Genomic DNA, 20,837 nt, shown 5'->3' on the forward strand with positions numbered 1-20,837 from the left:
AGTCTTAAATAATACATATAACAACATTTTAGAAATAAGAGTTGTATAGAATAGTAGGTATATGACTTATTTGAAAAAATGAATATAATGAAGTTAGTATCACTGAGGAAAGATAAAAGATTCCCCTCTCTTCTCTAGGCATCTTTCAGTAAATGAAGTTGGGGAGGGGGAAGAGCATGTAAAAACTGCATATTAACATGAAATTTCAGGACAGCTAAACATAACAAAACTACCCCACAACTGAACTAGTGAACAGCAACCAGATCCAAAAACAACAACCAAAAATGTTTGAATCTCTTGGATGTAGATCAATTCATCTCACACATTTTTGAGTCTAAAACAAACCCTACATAGTTGATGACAGACAGTGTGGAAAGAAAAATTACTTCAAAGATGATCACCGCAATTCACAATGCCAGGACAACTCCCATCATGGGAATTCACTTGATGCCATTAAGTTACTTTTTATAGCATTTGGAGAATTATGAATTTGCCACTGTGACCACAACTAATATCCCCACTTGAAAAAATTATTCAATAAAATCTATCTTCTTCCATAAGAGGAAATAACTGTCACTTTATTTTTTATTAAAAAATACTGCCATATTTAAAATTTTTTCAATGTGTATATTTTATCCCAAACTTTAAAAAAAAAATCCACAAACTTTATTGGTCATACTACTTTACTAACTATACTTAAAAATGTTTGTAAAAGGAGTGTCTACAAGAGAAAATCTATTTAATAGATACTGCTAAGTCACTTCAGTCGTGTCCGACTGTGCGACCCCATCCCTGGGATTCTCCAGGCAAGAACACTGGAGTGGGTTGCCATTTCCTTCTCCAGTGCATAAAAGTGAAAAGTGAAAGTGAAGTCGCTCAGTCATGTCTGACTCTTCGCGACCCCATGGACTGCAGCCCACCAGGCTCCCCTGTCCATGGGATTTTCCAGGCAAGAGTACTGGAGTGGGGTGCCATTGCCTTCTCCGATTTAATAGATATTCAGATATATAAAAAAAAATACTTTATTGCCAAAAAACACTAACCATGATCTAGACCTTCAATGAGCCATAATATTTTTGCTGGTGAGAGTCTTGCTCTTGGTTGTAGAATATCAACTTGATAACTGGAATTAGAAGTGGAGCCTGAAGATATAACTGAGTTGCTGTAATCTCATGATAAAACTTGAACAGATGAAGAGTTGCTTCTTATGAATGGGCAAAGAAAGTATTGAATAGCTTTCTTGAGATGAAACCAACTCCTGATAAAGATGCTGGGAAGACTGTTGCAATGACAACAAAGGATTTAGTACATGACATAAACTGAGTTGATAAAGCAGTGGCAGGGTTTGAGGGATTGATTCCAATTTTGAAAGAAGTTCTACTGTGAGTAAAATCCTATCAAATAATATTGCATGCTCTAGGGGTTCCCTTGTGGCTCAGCTGGTAAAGAATATGCCTGCACTGTGGGACACCTGGGTTTGATCCCTGGGTTGGGAAGATCATCTGGAGAAGGGAAAGGCTATCTACTCCAGTATTCTGGCCTAGAGAATTCCATGGGCTGAATAAGTCCATGGGGTCGCAAATAGTTGGACATGACTGAGTGACTTTCACTTTCAGAGGAATCATTCATGAAAGGGAAATGATGAGTCAATCAATGAGGCAAACTTGATTGTTATTTTAAGAAATTGCCAAAGCCACCCCAGCCTCCAGTAACCACCACCCTGACGTGTACAGCAGAAGGACTGAATGTGGCTCACCTGGGAGACTGCCGAGGTTAGAAGTGGTGTTCTGAGTTAATACCAATGTGATGGTTAAGATGTAGCTTAGGAAGGAGAAGAGAAAAAAATGACTAAACAATTAAATAAAGGCTAAGTGATTACCAAAAGGCTAAAATCCAGAGACAGTGTAATGATGACACCCAGATCAACCAGACTAAGACGTGGACTTCCCATCTGACTTTACAACATGCACCCAAACATCATTCCTTCAACCTGCGGTGCCTCCCTCAACCAGGGCATGCTTCTACCAGGTTGTGCCTCTACCTTCTTCTCTTCTTTTTTATCCCTTTAGTCACAGCTGGCTTCCTTACCTGCCTTGTGTTTCTGTAAGAGACCCAGGGCCTCTGAGGATTGACTCCTACACCAGCCAAATCAAGCTTCCCTTCTCACTTTCCTGCCCCAGAATATTTCACTGGGGTCAGTTCTGCTGAATCTGACAAACACTACTATTGATATTATCTTGTGTTGGGGGCTGAACATGCAAAGATTAAAAGTCATGCTTAAGGAGCTCAAATCTGACTATGGAAACAACAGGCACATGTAATGTATTGGAGATGAGGTGACAGAGAAGAGATGAAACAGTATGACAGATTTAGGGACCTGCCGTAGATGTCACATAAAATACTCTTGAAGACACACAGCAGGTGGCAGCTCCCATGGAAGGGTCTGAAGGATGAATATGTACCCACTTCCCATGTGACTCCCTCCTGTGCCCACTCTGGGACCTATGCCCACTCCTTCCAGGCCACTGACCAACAGTGACCAACATCACTCTCTATTCCATTCTCTTTATCCATGTTCCCCAGATTTAAATATGTACTCATAAGTGTCCTCAATGGGCTTCCCTGGTGGTTCAGATGGTAAAGAATCACCTGCAATACGAGAAGTCTGGGTTCAATCCCTGGATTGGGAAGATCCTCTGGAGGAGGGCATGGCAGCCCACTCCAGTATTCTTGCTTGGAGAATCCCGTGGACAGAGGAGCCTGGTGGGCCATAGTCCTTGGAGTCACAAAGAGCTGGACATGACTGAGTGACTAAGCACACACACAAAGTCAAAGTTGCTCAGGCATGTCTGACTCTTTGTGACCCCAGGGACTATACATCCATGGGATTCTCCAGGTCAGAATACTGGAGTGGGCAGCAGTTCCCTTTTCCAGGGGATCTTCCCAACCCAGGGATCGAACCCGGGTCTCCCTCATTGCAGGTGAATCATTCTGTCCTCACTAATGTACCCATCCCTCACTTAATGACCTTTTTTCATTATGAAAAGAAAGAACAGTACATGGAAGTAAATCAGGCAAATTATGAGGCTAGAAGTGTGATTCACAAGTTTGGATAATAGAGCTGCATTGTTTATCCCTCTAGCAAGTCCATTCCAGAACGGTGCTCTCTAACTACATAAAGCAACAAAGAAATGGCTGCTCCTCTTGGTGGCTTCCTGATCCCCCCTCCCACTGTCTCCTCAGGCTCAGTGGCCAGGGCTTTGCCCACTGTCCTTCAATAACAGGACAGCTTCTGAGTAAGCTCAGTTGCAAGTGTCATGCATGGCTTGGATTTGGAATGAGGGATTTGTTTCTTCTTCAGTGATGGGTGTTGGGGGCTGCAAGATGGGGGGATGGAGGAGACTGCTTAATAATTGCCAAGAAAAATCAAATAGATTTTTCTAAGGTATTGTTCTGAAAAAATAAACAAAAACCCACAGTGAAAATCTCTAAGTGAGGCTGATTACGTAAGTTGCATTTACAAAAGCTGGCAGAATCACTGATAAGAACACATTTGCTTGGATGGCCCAGGACTTTATAATCTGATATGAAAATTGGGGTCATTTATCAAGGGTGGCAATGAGATGATTTTGCGTGATAATCTTGCTGCTAGTCCAAATAGCATCCTCTGAAAACTAATAAACACCTGTGCTCAGACCATTTAGGAGCTGTATCTCCAACCTCTGTAGATGCTGAGAAGAGGGTCAGCAATGATGGCAGATGCAGTTTCTGGGCCAGCCAGCAACAGCCAGACTTTGGGAGAGAAGGAGGTAAGCAAGAATGGCTGTTCTCCTTCTAGGGCTCTATCAGTGCCTTTATGTCAGTGTTTCCATGAGAGCGTCTATAAACCAATTTCTAAAAACACAGAACAAAAAATTACACCTTTATATGTGAAATGGTTCCCTGTGTAAATTAAATTGAGAATTTAATTTTTTTGCTCTTGGTTGGAAGAATAACAACTAGATAAGAGTAATGCCGGTCAGCCCATGATAAAAATATGGTTATTAAAAAATTTAATGAAAAACAAAGCTTGAAAATAAATCGTTACTAGTTAACAGGTTTGTTTTCAAGATCTTGCAAAGCATGCAAATAAAGATGAAAACACAAAGGAAAGTGGATGGTAAAATGATAGGGGACTTTGGCCTTGGCCCTCCATGCTTTTCTCCTTGTCCCTTTCTCATTATTCCATGACAGCAAATGCCATAGACAGCTCACCATCCTGGTTTTCCAGTTCTTCTCTTTTCCAGATGCCAAGCATCAGGATGAATGAAAAGTGTTCTGCTTTCTTTGAAAAGGACTAGAGAACTTCTGGCTGCTCAAGGTGAGGCCAAAGGGACCCTTTCTCATATAAATATGTATCAGTTTGGTTCAGTTGCTCAGTCGTGTCCGACTCTTTGTGACCCCATGAACTGCAGCACACCAGGCCTTCCTGTCCGTCACCAGCTCCCGGATTTTACTAAAACTCATGTCCATTGAGTTGGTGATGCCATCCAACCATCTCATCCTCTGTCGTTCCCTTCTCCCCCTGCCCTCAATTTTTCCCAGCATCAGGGTCTTTTCAAATGAGTCAGCTCTTCGCATCAGGTGGCCAAAGTATTGGAGTTTCAGCTTCAACATCAGTCCTTCCAGTGAACACCCAGGACTAATCTCCTTTAGGGTGGACCAGTTGGATCTCCTTGCAGTCCAAGGGACTCTCAAGAGTCTTCTCCAACACCACAGTTCAAAAGCATCAATTCTTTGGTGCTCAGCTTTCTTTATAGTCCAACTCTCACATCCATACATGACCGCTGGAAAAACCATAGCCTTGACTAGACGGATCTTTGTTGACAAAGTACTGTCTCTGCTTTTTAATATGCTGTCTAGGTTGGTCATAACTTTCAATAAATATGTATAAATTCTTAGAAACTATGCATTTTAAAACCATTTTTAATGCATAGCATTAACTCATAAAAAGAGAAACGGAGGAAGAATTGAAAATTATAAAATTGACATGACTTAGCAACTGACCCCACTCCAGTATTCTTGCCTGGAGAATCCCATGGGCAGAGGAGCCTGGTAGGCTGCAGACCATGGGGTCGCTAAGAGTAGGACAAGACTGAGCAACTTCACTTTCACTTTTCACTTTCATGCATTGGAGAAGGAAATGGCAACCCACTCCAGTGTTCTTGCCTGGAGAATCCCAGGGACGGGGGATCCTGGTGGGCTGCTGTCTATGGGGCCGCACAGAGCCGGACACGACTGAAGCGACTTAGCAGCGGCAGCAACTGAGCAACACAACAAAATAGGTAACCTCAATAAAGATAAGCAGAATAAACATTGTGAGGGATTGTGAGGCTGAATATTTAAAAATCTAACTATATGCTCTTCACAACAGAATCAACTAAAACACAATGACCCAGATTAATCAGAATTAAAAATACAAAAAGAAAGAGTAATCAAAAGAGAGGTAGTCATGATACAATACTAATATAAAATAGACTTACAGGGAAAAAACATTATTAAGGATAAGAAGATCTTTAGACTCAACCAGATACAGCAACAAAGCTTCAAACTATACAAAGCTAATCAAGCTGATAGAAATTCAAGAAGAAATTTATAAAATCACAATCTTAGTGGGTGTAATCAGATGAAAAACTAGTAACAATAAAGAGCACGATTAATATATTTTCTCTAATGAATGCATATGTAGAATGCTATCCTCAGGAAAATGAGGGCACATATTCTTTGTAAGTCCAAAGAACACAGGTTTTAAAATTTGACCAAATAATAAATCAATATTTCATCTCAAAAATACCAAAGAATCAGTACTACACAATCCATGTTTAAAAACCACTTTCTAGCAAAATTAGAACTCTATAACTAATATTTTAGAAACTTAAAGCTGTAACGATTAAGTAGTCAAAGAAGAAATCATAATGAACATTCTAACATGTTTAGATTGCATGGCCATTAAGACACTATTTCAAAACTTGTGGAAAGTAGTTAAACCAGAGCTTAGCAAGAGATGTATGGCCTTAAATGTAAATATCATAAGAAAGGCTGAATATTAGTAGACTAAACAGTCACCTGAAGAAGATAGAAGAAATAAATAAAACACAATAAATCCACACATGGGAGAGAACAATACCATTTATGTAAATTCAAACTCACAAAAACTATATGATATTGATTTTGGATAAACACACTTACAGAATAATGTTATAACAATCAGAGCATGATGACAACTGCAAGGGGAAAAGGGATGGATTGTGGAGAGGTGCAAAACAGGTTTCAACTATACTGGTAATTTTTAACTTCTTTTAAACTAATGTCTGGAAACAAATATTTGAAATTGTTAACGTTTATGAGATCTGGGTAGAAAATTGTTGGTATTTATTATCTTATGTCGGTTTCCAAATATTTGAATTATTTGTTTAAAAATGAGGGGGCAAAGAAAAAAAGAAACACATTAAGAAAAAGAAATAAGAGATTTTCTACTTTTCAGAAATTGTAACCAGCTTTAGCTTTAGGCCTCTCATCTGTAAAAGGGATAATAGTATTTTCTCCTTCCAGACTCAGTGAGAACTGCATACCCAGTACCATCAGTCGCTCAGAGCTTGGTATGCTGTGCTCTAGCAAGCTAAATGCCATTATTTCATCCTGAAGTCAAGGAGCATCTCCTCTCATCTTCACATCAATCTAAGGAGACCTGGATGAGAAATCTCACTTGATCCTCCTTGATTTAAGTCCCTAAAGCAAGAATATTCACTGCTACGGTTGACTCGTAGAAAGAGGAATGTTATACATTTGTAATTAGCAAAATGATGCTACTGTTATAAAACGTTGTAGGACATCATTGAAGCTTTTTCTTATTACAACCGCTTTAAGGTTGCCTTGTCTCCCTGCCTCCCAAATCACTTCTCCACCGAAGTGCTCCGTTAGAATTCCACGTCGGTGAGACGGCCACCATCAGTGGCAGCATTGCCACTACAGTGTTCTTCAACATCTGTGTCATGGATTTTTCATCTTTACAAGTCTGATAGATACGCATTTGCTTACGTTGTGTTTGATTCATGTAACAGTCCTGCAAGCATATTGTCATCTACTTTACTTTAAGGGACTAAAGGCTAGATGGGTCCAGTGTACCTTCCAGGCATAATGATATATACATCAAAGGGCTCTTTCGAGGATTAAAAGAGGTCATGTGATGTAACTGGTGCATAGGAAATATTACTCATATATTAATTCTCTCCTCTTTGCTCCCAGATGTTCAATTAATGTTTGCTGATATGTTGTTTAATTTATGTCTGTTTATTATATTAATATTAAGTGAAAACATATGGGCCTCTTTTGATATATGTCTTCCAGTTTTAGCAAAAACCTATGTTTTATTAACTTAACCACTGGTTTCTTTTGCAACATATAAAGTTCAAAAATTCTGCTCTTTATTTGTGGCTAAAATGACATTCGAATGATTTCATCTAAAATTATTCAACTCTAAAAGATTAATTCACACTTATATCTTTCATAAAAAGAGTAATTCTAGTATGAATCACTTCATAAAATCTTCCCTTGTTCTAAAGTGCTGCCTGAAACAACTGAATATGGGATGGCTAAGTGGATATATGGTCTATGGTGATGAGAACAAAAATACAGCCTTTGAATCAGTTCCTGACATGTTTTCTTTTTTTTTTTTTTCCATTTATTTTTATTAGTTGGAGGCTAATTACTTTACATCATTACAGTAGTTTTTGTTATACATTGAAATGAATTAGCCATGGATTTACATGTATTCCCCATCCCAGTCCCCCCTCCCACCTCCCTCTCCACCCAATCCCTCTGGGTCTTCCCAGTGCACCTGGCCCTAGCACTTGTCTCATGTACCCAACCTGGGCTGGTGATCTGTTTCACCCTAGATAATAGACATGTTTCAATGCTGTTCTCTTGAAACATCCCACCCTCGCCTTCTCCCAGAGTCCACAAGTCTGTTCTATACATCTGAGTCTCTTTTTCTGTTTTGCATACAGGGTTATCGTTACCATCTTTCTAAAGTCCATATATATGTGTTAGTATACTGTAATGGTCTTTATCTTTCTGGCTTACTTCGCTCTGTATAATGGGCTCCAGTTTCATCCATCTCATTAGAACTGATTCAAATGAATTCTTTTTAATCGCTGAGTAATATTCCATGGTGTATATGTACCACAGCTTCCTCATCCATTCGTCTGTTGATGGGCATCTGGGTTGCTTCCATGTCCTGGCTATTATAAACAGTGCTTCGATGAACATTGGGGTGCACGTGTCTCTTTCAGATCTGGTTTCCTTGGTGTGTATGCCCAGAAGTGGGATTGCTGGGTCATATGGCAGTTCTATTTCCAGCTTTTTAAGAAATCTCCACACTGTTTTCCATAGTGGCTGTACTAGTTTGCATTCCCACCAACAGTGTAAGAGGGTTCCCTTTTCTCCATATCCTCTCCAGCATTTATTGCTTGTAGACTTTTGGATAGCAGCCATCCTGACTGGCGTGTAATGGTACCTCATTGTGGTTTTGATTTGCATTTCTCTGATAATGAGTGATGTTGAGCATCTTTTCATGTGTTTGTTAGCCATCTGTATGTCTTCCTTGGAGAAATGTCTGTTGAGTTCTTTGGCCCATTTTTTGATTGGGTCATTTATTTTTCTGGAGTTGAGCTGGAGGAGTTGCTTGTACATTTTTGAGATTAATCCTTTGTCTGTTGCTTCGTTTGCTATTATTTTCTCCCAATCTGAGGGCTGTCTTTTCACCTTGCTTATAGTTTCCTTTGTTGTGCAAAAGCTTTCAAGTTTCATTAGGTCCCATTTGTTTATTTTTGCTTTCATTTCTGAAATTCTGGGATGTGGGTCATAGAGGATCCTGCTGTGATTTATGTCGGAGAGTGTTTTGCCTATGTTCTCCTCTAGGAGTTTGATAGTTTCTGGTCTTACATTTAGATCTTTAATCCATTTTGAGTTTATTTTTGTGTATGGTGTTAGAAAGTGTTCTAGTTTCATTCTTTTACAGGTGGTTGACCAGTTTTCCCAGCACCACTTGTTAAAGAGGTTATCTTTTTTCCATTGTATATCCTTGCCTCCTTTGTCGAAGATAAGGTGACCATAGGTTCGTGGATTTATCTCTGGGTTTTCTATTCTGTTCCATTGATCTATATTTCTGTCTTTGTGCCAGTACCATACTGTCTTGATGACTGTGGCTTTGTAGTAGAGTCTGAAGTCAGGCAGGTTGATTCCTCCAGTTCCATTCTTCTTTCTCAGGATTACTTTGGCTATTCGAGGTTTTTTGTATTTCCATACAAATTGTGAAATTATTTGTTCTAGTTCTGTGAAAAATACCGTTGGTAGTTTGATAGGGATTGCATTGAATCTATAGATTGCTTTGGGTAGTATAGCCATTTTGACAATATTGATTCTTCCAATCCATGAACACGGTATATTTCTCCATCTGTTTGTGTCCTCTTGACATGTTTTCTTATACACATTAATCAAAGCAGTAACTTGGAATACTTTCAATTATACTTTAAATATATTTCTTTTAAAAGATGCCATTATTACAGAGAAAGGACAATAATACAAGCATCAGTGGTCATTGTCTTCAGTTTTCTATGCATGATGATCTTCTGGGAAAGACCGGAAACTGCAGGGTTTTTTGGATTATGTTAAAAAGCAGAAAGATTTCTTGGGAACTTAGGTATAAGAGTAAAATGTAAGATTAAGAACTAGATTTGATTCTTTGTTTTCTCTGCCTTCAGTTTTTTCTATATTTCGATTTACTTTGTAGTAAATTATGTTGCTCTCAACAGCTATTTCCTGATTTTACTTCTTTTTTTTCTTCTTCAGGGATATTATACAGGGCTTCCCTGGTAGTTACTATAAGTCTTTGTAAATACAGTATTACTAGCTTAAGGATATTGGCAGGAAGATAAAAGGACACAGAAAAAGATGGAGCTCTTTCCATCCCCATATGCTGGGCATGTTACTTTAATTTTGTGTCACATTTTTGAAGCTTCTATTTAGTGCCCTTCTCTACAGCAATGAGGAGATTAGCCTTATATATGCTCATGGATGGGAGCTATCCTAGGGAGATGGTACGTGAGTTGGGCTCATTGGAACCAGCCTCTGTTCTTTCATTATGAAAGAACATCTGCTTTAGGGATGACCCCAGCCAATTCCAATTGTGCAAAGAATACAGACATCAAGCCTTGAGAGACAAAGTCAATCCTGAGATTATACCCTCTGCTAGAATATCCACCCTTGCTTTGGCAATTAGCATCTAATAATAATAGTTATTATTACTGATGATCTAGTTGGGGGGGCAGATACTATCTAAATTATTTCAAATTATCCTCTAACAATTCAACATAAGCTGTTACCATGGTAAGTAAGAGGAAATAGAGATCTAAAGGTTAAATAAGTTTGTCCAACATAATACAGCTACTCAGTAGCATAGAAGGATTTGAACCCTTGATACTCCAACAAGGAGGGTATACGTATTCTACTCTCCATGCTGCCTCTCATTTGCCTACAGATTCTGAGTTATTTGTGGGTTAAGGAAGGATGATTTCATGGGCTAAAAAGTCCATGAGATCTGGGTCACATGGTACAGTCTGGAGATGTTGAGGTCAAATAAGAACATGGACTGGGCATCAGTTAGTCAGCAATGATTTATACAATATGAGGATGGCATTAGCAGGATCACAAACAAGTAATCTTATAATAGTCAACTTCATTTAATACTTAGCTTAGCTTATCATTTCTGGCACACACCCAGTAGAAACTCTCCATCCCTAGAGCTCGATTTTGAGGATGTTCACAGGGTTGGTGGTGCCTAAAAATGAACTAAACTAAATCCTTATCTCCCAAGGCCATTGAAAAAATCCAGTTAATCATAAAGGTCCAAGCAGATGTTCATAATATATTTCCTTGTTTCTTGGTCTGCAGACTTCTGTTTTTAGGCACACTTACTGGAGTGGAATTCATTCTAAGCTCAATAGACCTCAGCTTTCACAAAATGCAGCATTAGCATGATGCAGAGAAGTGTGTAGGCAAAGAACACAGCATCCTTGGAAACCCCAGCACTTCCTCTTTGGTATATTTAGCATAGAGAGGTAGAAGCTGGCTTGTCAGCTACATGGCAAATAAAATTTGCTTAGTAACTCCCAAACTGTGGTTTTCCAGGCTCTGTATAGCTAGAATCTCCCCCACTCTACTTTCCTGTCTCCATTCTATTCATCCCACTTACCTATAAGTTAAAAGGACAGCCTACCCAGTATCTTTAGAAGAAGTCAATCCCATGCTTGAAAGCTTCAATGGCTTCTACTGCCTAGAACACCAACTCCAAAGTTGAACTTTGTGTCCAATGCCTTTTTACAAACTGACCCTAATTTCCCACCACTCTTCACTCACCTATTGCTCTAGATTTACAAAAGCGTCCTCCACTCCTCAAAGCCGTGGACTTTCCTGAGCTCCAATTTTGTCTTTTCTTCTCCTGTCTCCCACCCATTCAAGGCTTGGCTCGAATCTCTCTCCATGTGAAGCTACCAGTTCCTGACTGTGAGCTCTTTGATGGAAGGATCTGTGTCCTATCCCTTTTATTTGTTGACCATGAAGTGGGTGTTCAACATTTATTACTGAAGGAGAAGATCTCCTTGTGAGCCAAGTTGTGTAACACTGATGATACTGTTTTAATGAGGTAGCCTCCATTTGAGAGGCCGTCTCCATTTGGGACATCTCCATTTGAGACGTCTCCACTTGAGAGGCTGTCTCCATTTGAGACGGCCCTGCCCTGGGCTTATATGGATCCCATTCTTGAGTGGGGAGAAATCCACTGGGGTGCTAAGGATACCATCATTAAGCTTTTCCATAGCCATTCTTTTCCAGGATAAATAGTAGCAACTTTTAAACCTTCCATTTCCTTTACCAACACCACATTTCTTAGCTTTCTAAGGCATACAGGCCAAATCAAATTAGATGTGGGAGCAGAACCTGAGCATGCTCCAGACAGAGGGGCCCCCTGAGATCCTTCCTCTCACAGCATTCACCTGCCACCCCTCCAGATTCTGTCAGACAGCGAGGAGTTAGTCATGATGCTGAATGCCACTGGGCCAAGGTCTTGTCTATTTTTACAAAGAAATGGTATATTTTCGCTAACTGATAAAATAATAGCAGCAATATTAATGTAGTCTAAGGATTGAGAAGGACTACAGAGTCTCCCCTATCACATCCACACTAAAAGGGAGGACACCTTCCAAGTGATTCATTTTACTTTATCTCATGACATATCTGGAATATCAATCTACGCAGTTACGTCTCTTTACACATACCAGTGGAAATGTCTATTTTAGCTGAATGAGACATAAAGATGCAAAGTATTTTACTGAGACTTATCAATGTGTTCAAACCTTAAGAAAAGTTCTCAGCAATTCCCAGCTGCAAAAATATGTATCTGCCACAAGTGTTAAGGTAAAGCCAGACATTACATAACCTGCCACTAGAGGAAATAACCTATCTGAATAAAAATGAGAGTACCATCCTCTAAAGATCAGGAGAATGAGCCATAAATGCCCCCTTACTATAAATCTACTTTTAGTTTTAGAAAAAAAAGAGAAAAAGCAAGCAAATCACAGTTTTTACTTCTTTCGTTGTTCTAGGTATATGCATCACTAAATATAATCATAAAATATCAAGACCAAAATTTGTTCAGAAAAAAAAGGCAAACAACCATCTATACATTAAAATTCAAACTAATAAAGTTTAATGTTGGGAAAAACATTTTCTCTAAGTTAATTTTTTTTTTCCAAGTTAATTTCTTGGGCAGTTCCAGAAGCAGACATATTATTTCCTAAAGGGATTGAGGTATAATAGGAAATCTTTCCCAGGGCTGTAAGTTTCCTAAATAATTGTGTTCACAAAATAATTGCAGAGGAACAGCATCTAAAATGGGAGGAGGGAAGTTTGTGGAATGTTTTAAGATAAAAATGCCTCCTAGAAAAAATAAATCCTACCAAATTCTAATGCACTTGGGGCCACAGAAAAACCTGGCAGAGAGAGCCTTCAGCATATGTCAAACATTTCCAGTAATACTACATTCATCTTAATAAAACAGGCTCAGATAGTGCAGAAATAAAGTTATGTATTGGGTAAAGTTTTCACTTGGGTGGGTACAAATGCTCTTCAAGAAGTATAGTAAAAGAATAATCTCTCCCATGCCAGTTAAGGAAACTTTACATCGTTATATCTTGTCAATATTCTGGCAAACGCAAGAGCCCAAAGACAGCCCACAAAATCTAGAATGAAAATAAATCCAAGGCCATTTACAGTACAGTTCCATGAACTGTACCTCAGCAAGCATTCTTGGATTCTTCCTCACTTCTGCCAACACCAGTAATGGCCCAGAGCAATGCTTCCAAAGCACACTTGAGTCATGGAGGATTCTCCCAACAAATTTGTTTTAATGAATAATGAAATTACGAAGAGGGAGAAGATTCTTTGCAACGGGCTCTTCTTTCGAGATGTGGGCTAGTCCTGAGCTGGCTTTAGGCTTTCTCTGTCTCTGGCTCAACCCTTCAGGTTTCCCTCTCTTGGAAGTTTTTTGTATCCCTAACTCAGATATTCTGGATTGAACTTCCTGAGGCTTTTCCAAGGGAGGCTTGACCAGGGCCTGGGAGGATAAAACCCTTTTCCTGGATGGGTCCCCATCTCTAAGAGGCAACCCACTGCATTAGAAATGACTCCATAAAGCTCTAACTACACCAAAGCCTTGGCATGCATTTGGCTGTGTACACTTCTGGGCCTGGAAGGCTTGGTGACTCACGTGTGATTCTTCCTACTTCATACCTCTGCTCTGGAGTTCTTGTTAGCAGACTATTTATAGCGATGGCAATACCAATAATTTTTTTTTTTAATTTTGAGGGTTTTTTCCTTAATAAAGTAACACAACCTTACTACTCAAAAATTTAATGGTATATATGTATAGGAGGTAAAAAGAGCACCTCTTGCAATTCTGCAAATCCTCCCTTCTCCCCACAATCCCATAACTGTTAACTGTCAACAGTTTTCTCCTCATTTTTAATGATGCACAGCACTGGAAGCTCTATAATCTGCTGGGAATCCTTCATTGTGCCTCCTTTGCTTCTGGAACTTCTATTTATCTTTTAAAAGAAAGCTCAAATACCACCTTTGTGAAGGTGCCTTGACCCAGACAAGCCATGCTGGTCCCCCCTCTTTGCCAGCTGCCTGAAGTAATTTGCACATATTTCAATTAAAGGGTTTATAACAATTTAATTGCAATTTTTAAACTAAATGTTTCCCTTACTTCAAAGACTTCAAGGATTGAGTCTCATTTCTCTTTGTTGCAAGGTATCTGGCACACTGACGTTCAATCAGTATAGTAAATATTTGTTGGCTCAATGAAATATAAATAAAATATTTTCTAACACACAGACTTCAAACTGTATAAAAACTACAGTCAAGATGCTCATGTTAAAATTTCTCTAAAAAGATGTTTCACATATATCCAACATTTCAACAACCAGGTAAACTATTTTTTCCCCTTGTTTAGGCCTGAAAATTAAAAATTCTAACTTAATGGAAAATGGTAAAGTTGGAAGAATTTGGGGATGGATGGTGGTCTATTATTCAAGTGCCAAATGAACATTTTGAAGCATAACTTCTTTGGCCATAGGCTTTGTCCACTGACACCAGAACATTCCAGGAAATGACATTTCAAATAAACATTGAGTTTCAAGTCCAGTAAACCACAAAAACAAAAAAAGTATTCAATAGCATTTCACAGCAAATAGCCTTCTGTTGACAGTTACTCAGAAATGACTGATTATATTTGCAAAGTACAAATATCTCTTCTCTTAGATTAATTGAATCTGGTTTTAGCTGATGGCTTGGGCAAAAGAGTGAATCTATAAAAGTAGTGAGAGAAGGGAATAAAGGAGAAGAGACATGAAGAATGAATCTTAGAACAATATGCTTAAATATCAGAAAGTCCCACTAGACCAACACTTCAAATTAACAAGCCCCACTGAGGGACTTTGACATGCATTCTGCATGACATATTGTCCAAGGGACAGCAGCCAAAAGAAGTCTCACTTTTCTTGGAAAAACAGATTGCCATAGAGCTTTCATATTTCACCAACTAAATAGCCTGGACTCAATGTAATTAAGTAACATAATTATGAACCCATTTCTTGGCCTCTAGCCCGAAGTGCTAGCTCTTGTTCAAGTAAATCAGTAATCTTCATCTAGAAGGCATCAGTCACATGTTAGACCTAGTTCTTCATATTAAAACACATAGGCATCTACAAACAAATCCACAGTCTAATTTTAATATTAAAATTAAAGAGTAAGACTCAGTAGGTGCAATTGCAGAGTGTGAGATATAGTGTGGATTCTGCGCATTCAACTTAAGCAGAAAGTGGAAGCAGGAAATGACCGGGAGAGATTTAGACTCTTGAAAATTTAGTATGAAAGTGGAAAACAGGGCGGGGGTCAGTGGATCGCCATAATACAATGGATGGTGACTTTAATAGTAAATGAAAAGGATATTTCGGGATATCATAGCATCTGGCCCTAGAGTTACAATTAACATATTAAGTTAGGAGGCAAAGCAATCACTAAGCAGATGAGAGGTTAAAGACAAAAAAAATCCCTTAAGTAAAAAATACAGTACTGTCAGATCATGCTTATTAAATAATAAAAGTTAATTTATTGAGTTTTGGGGATGGGTTAGGCTCTGTTTTAAGTACATTATATAAATAGATTATTTAATTTTCAGAGCAACCTTGTGAGATAGGGACTATTATTATTTCCATCTCACAGATAAGAAAATAAGCACAGATAGGGAAAGTAACTTACTTAAGGCCACAGGTTCGTGAGTTGCTGAGGTGGGATTTGAACCCAGGCAGTCTGGCCTCATAGTGCTGTTTTAACAGTATAGCATGCAGTCTCTTAACACCTACTCAAAAGAAATGTTACTCTTTAGAGTTGTATTCATATGTTTACATAGGTTTTCAGAAATCTGTAGAAGAGTTAAGTCCTGAATTGAAGGAGATTTACTACTACTTTCAAAAGCAAATGAAGTCAGTGTAGTTTCAAAGCTGGAGAAAGATAACTCAATTCACCATTGCATGCATTTATTCATGCAACTGAATTCAACTCAATTAACAGTGATTTAGGGTCCCATGATGAAAGAAGTAAGATTCAAAGCCTAGAAAAAACACTAATAGGAGATGGCAAGAGTGAACATCAACATTTTAGTAATCAGTAAACTAAAATGGATAGGAATGGGCAAATTTAATTCAGATGACCATTATGTCTACTGCTGTGAGCAAGAATCCCTTAGAAGAAATGGAATAGCCCTCATACTCAACAGAAGAGTCCGAAATGCAGTACCTGGGTGCAATCTCAAAAACAACAGTATGATCTCAGTTCACTTCCAAGGCAAACTATTCAACATCACAGTAATCCAAGTCTATGCCCCCACCACTGATTCCAAAGAAGCTGAAGTTGAACAGTTCTATGAAGACCTACAAGACCTTCTACAACTAACACCAAAAAAAAGATGTCCTTTTCATCATAGTGGACTGCAATGCAAAAGTAGGAAGTCATGAGATATCTGGAGTACCAAGCAAGTTTGGTCTTAGAGTACAAAGTCAAGTAGGACAAAGGCTAACAGAGTTTTGCCAAAAGAACACACTGTCGTAGCAAACACCCTCTTCCAACTACACAAGGGATGACTCTACACATGAACATTATAAGATGGTCAATACCAAAATCATATTGATTATATTCTTCGCAGCTGAAGATGGAGAAGCTCTATACAGTCAGCAAAAACAAAACCTGGAGCTGACTGTGGCTCAGATCATGAGCTCCTTGTTGCAAAATTCAGACTTAAACTGAAGAAAGTAGGGAAAACCTACTTTCCCTACTGAAAGTAGGCCATTCAGGTATGACCAAAATCAAATCCCTTATAATTATACAGTGGAAGTGACAAATAGATTCAAAGGATTAGATCTGATGGAGTGCCTGAAGAACTATGGATGGAGGTTCATAACATTGTACAGGGGCAGTGACCAAAATCATTTCAAAGAAAGAGAAAAGCAAGAAGGTAAAGTGGTTGTCTGAGGAGGCCTCACAAATAGCTGAGAAAAGAAGGGAAGCGAAAGGCAAAGGAGAAAGGGAAAGATATATCCAATGGAATTTAGAGTTCCAAAGAATAGCAAGGAGAGATAAGAAAGTCCTTTTAAGAGTACAATGCAAAGAGATAGAGGAAAACAGGAGAATGGGAAAGACTAGAGATCTCTTCAAGAAAATTAGACATAAGGGAATATTTCATGTAAAGATGGGCACAATAAAGGACAGGAATGGGATGAACCTAACAGAAGCAGAAGAGATTAAGAAGAGGTGGCAAGAATACACAGAAGAACTATATAAAAAAAGGTCTTAATGACCCAGATAACCATGATGGTATGGTCACTCACCTAGAGTCAGACATCCTGGTATGTGAGGTCAAGTGGGCATTAGAAGGTATTACTATAAACAAAGCTAGTGGAGGTGATGAATTCCAGTTGAACTATTTCAAATCCTAAAAGATGATACTGCTGTGAAAAGGCTTCACTCATTATGCCTGGAAATTTGGAAAACTCAGCAGCGATCATAGGAAAAGGTCAGTTTTCATTCCAATCCCAAAGAAGGGCAATGCCAAAGAATGTCCAAACTACCATAAAATTGTGTTAATTTCACATGCTAGCAAGGTAATGCTCAAAATCCTTCAAGCTAGGCTTTAACAGTATGTGAACTGAGAACTTCCAGATGTACAAGCTGGATTTAGAAAAGGCAGAGGAACCAGAGATCAAATTGCAAACATCCGCTGGATCAAAGAAAAAGCAAGAGAATTCCAGAAAAACATCTAATTCTGCTTCATTGACTAAGCTAAAGCCTTTGACTGTGTGGCTCATAACAAATTATGCAAAATTCTTAAACAGAAGAGAATACCAGACCACCTTATCTGCCTCCTGAGGAATCTGTATGCAGGTCAAGAAGCAACCGTTAGAATCCACCATGAAATAATGGACTGATTTAAAATTAGGAAAGGGGTACATCAAGGCTATATACTGTCACCTTGCTTATTTAATTTATATGCAGAGTACAGCATGTGAAATGCTGGGCTGGATGAATCACAAGCAGGAATCAAGAATGCAGGGAGAAATATCAAAACCTCAGATATGCAGATGATAACAGTCTAATGGCAGAAAGTAAAGAGGAACTGATGAGCCTCTTGATGAAGGTGAAAGAGGAGAGTGAAAAAGCTGGCTTAAAATTCAACATTCAAAAAATTAATATCATGGCATCTGGTCCCATCACTTCATGGCAAATAGATGGGGGAAAAATGGAAACAGCTGCAGCCTTTATTGTCTTGGGCTCCAAAATCACTGTAGATGGCGATTGTGGCCATGACATTAAAAGATGCTTGCTCCTTGGAAGAAAAGCTATGACAAACCTAGACAGCATATTAAAAAGCAGAGACATCACTTTGCTGATGAAGGTCCATACAGTCAAAGCTATACCATTTCCAGTAGTCATGTACAGATGTAAGAGTTGGAACATAAAGAAGGCTGAGCCCTGAAGAATTGATGCTTTCAAAATGTAGTGCTGGAGAAGTCCCTTGGACAGCAAGATTAAACCAATTAATTGGAAATCAACCCTGAATATTCATTGTGAGGACAGATGCTAAAGCTCCAGTACTTTGGCTACCTGATGGGAAAAGTCCATTCACTGGAAAAGATCCTGATGCTGGGAAAGATTGAGGGAAGAAGGAGAAAGGAGAGACAAAGGATGAGGTGGTTGGGTGGCATCACTGACTCAATGGACATGAATCTGAGCAAACTCCAGGAGACTGTGAAGGACAAGGAAAGACTGACGTGCTGCAGTCCATGGAGTCACAACGAGAATGACATGACTGAGTGACTGCACAACAACAAGAGCAGGTAAAATACTCTGGAAGCTAACAGTTGAAGAGAGATGAAGAAAAATGAATCCAGAGAGTTCAAATGACCTGCCCCAGGCCAAAAAAGTCGTTTGTGGCACAGAGTGACCTAAAAATCTAATTGAGATGGGTCTAGTTCTCTTTTCACACTACCATTGTGCCTTCAGTCAAGCTGGTTGGAACACACTGAATTAAAATTAACTTCCAAAATAAATATCTGTGCCTATGGAGAGGATTTGATAGTTGCCTGCCTCATCTCTCGAACCCACTTCATTCTGGAATGAAATTAAGGGCAGATAGCCAAAGGGATATTTTTTTAAGGAAGAAGAGGAAAGAATTCACATGTAGAGTTTCCCAGATCTTCTCTGAAGGAATGAGTGTTTCTGTTTTTATTTGCTGGACAATTTATCTTTCAAACATTACTCAATTGTAAAAGCAGACTTGATATTATATCTTTATTGATAACTATGAAGGTAGGTGCATATGTATGTCTTTAGTTATATTCTAAGGGTCTTAAGAACAGAGAGTATGTAGTGTGCTCAGCTTTTACAGGATGCTTTCACATAGCAGGTGCTTAGTATGGTAATGATGTTTAAAGTATAAGTATATACAATACAAAGTTACTAATTAGTTTGTTTTTTTTTTTTTTTAATGACCTTGTATTCAGGTGTCCTAGAGTTATTTAATTAGCCTATTTTAGTGGAGCAATTTTACATGCCACCCTTTCCCCCCGCAGCCCACCGGGGGACATTTGACAACGTCTGGAGACATTTTTTACTGTCACGACTTGGGTGTGGGGGGAGTTGTGTTACTGGCATCTAGGAGGAATGCAGCTAAACATCCCAATGCACAGGACAGACCTCACGGCAGAGCAAACCACTGAATTTGTAATGCATAAAAAACAAGGTCCTAATGTATAGCACAGAGAACTGTATTCGATGAAATAATTAAACCTGTGATTAAACCATATTGGAAAAGAATACAAAAGAAGAAGGCACATATATGTATAACTGAGTCACTTTGCTGTATACCAGAGATTGGCACAACATTGTAAATAAACTATATTTCAATTAAAAAAAAAAAAAAAAAACAATTATCCGGCCTCAAACAGCAGTAATGCCAGGGTTGCGAGACATTGGCCTATTTAGAAGTAAAGAAATTGCACAGTCACCTTTCCATTTTTCCATTTTTAAAACACAAGTAAGACAAAAATCAAAATTATACACTAAAGATTTGCCCCAACCCAAGACAATTCAAGTAGTCTATTGTTAAGATGAACAGTAGCATACCTGTGGCCGATTCATGTTGATGTATGGCAAAAATCCTCACAATATTGTAAGATAATTATCCTCCAATTAAAATAAATTAATTAATAAAAAAAAAAAACACAGGACTCCAGTCCAAGAAAAAAAAAAGATAATCATTTAAAGAGCTGATTTAGGGTTAGAAGGGTTCATTAAAAGTCGGAGGCAAAGCTTAGATCTAAACACATGGGTATTTAAGTAAGCAATGGAATGCCTTCACCAAGGGGAGTGCTCTGATCTCTATGACATCTGAAACTCCACAGTCACAATAGGAAACATTCTGCTGATGAAGCATTTTCCCAAACCACCACTGGTCTGATTCAGACATGGAATTCTCATTTCAGATTGTTTGATTTATTTCTAACATCACTCAAAATCCACCTCTTGACCAGCACACAAAGAGGAAATGTATGTTTTTTGTTTGCAAATAGGGTCATCAAAAAAACCCGTTTTCACAATTAGTCCTAGCTTTGTATGCCTATCTATCT

General features: G+C 38.6%; 1 protein-coding gene and 1 long non-coding RNA gene across 5 annotated transcripts in view; both read right to left on the minus strand.

The window, feature by feature from the left end:
- The window catches only part of CPQ (carboxypeptidase Q), a 537,298-nt gene that overhangs the window by 163,673 nt on the left and 352,788 nt on the right, over positions 1–20,837 (minus strand). The window lies entirely within an intron of this gene.
- LOC139038489 (uncharacterized) lies at positions 984–20,825 on the minus strand. Its single transcript, XR_011491525.1, has 3 exons — positions 20,335–20,825; positions 1,757–1,821; positions 984–1,279 (listed from the first exon to the last, which is right to left on the minus strand). It is a non-coding gene; the product is annotated as an uncharacterized lncRNA (long non-coding RNA).

Source organism: Odocoileus virginianus, chromosome 15 (assembly GCF_023699985.2).
Source record: "Odocoileus virginianus isolate 20LAN1187 ecotype Illinois chromosome 15, Ovbor_1.2, whole genome shotgun sequence".
Lineage (NCBI taxonomy): Eukaryota > Metazoa > Chordata > Mammalia > Artiodactyla > Cervidae > Odocoileus > Odocoileus virginianus.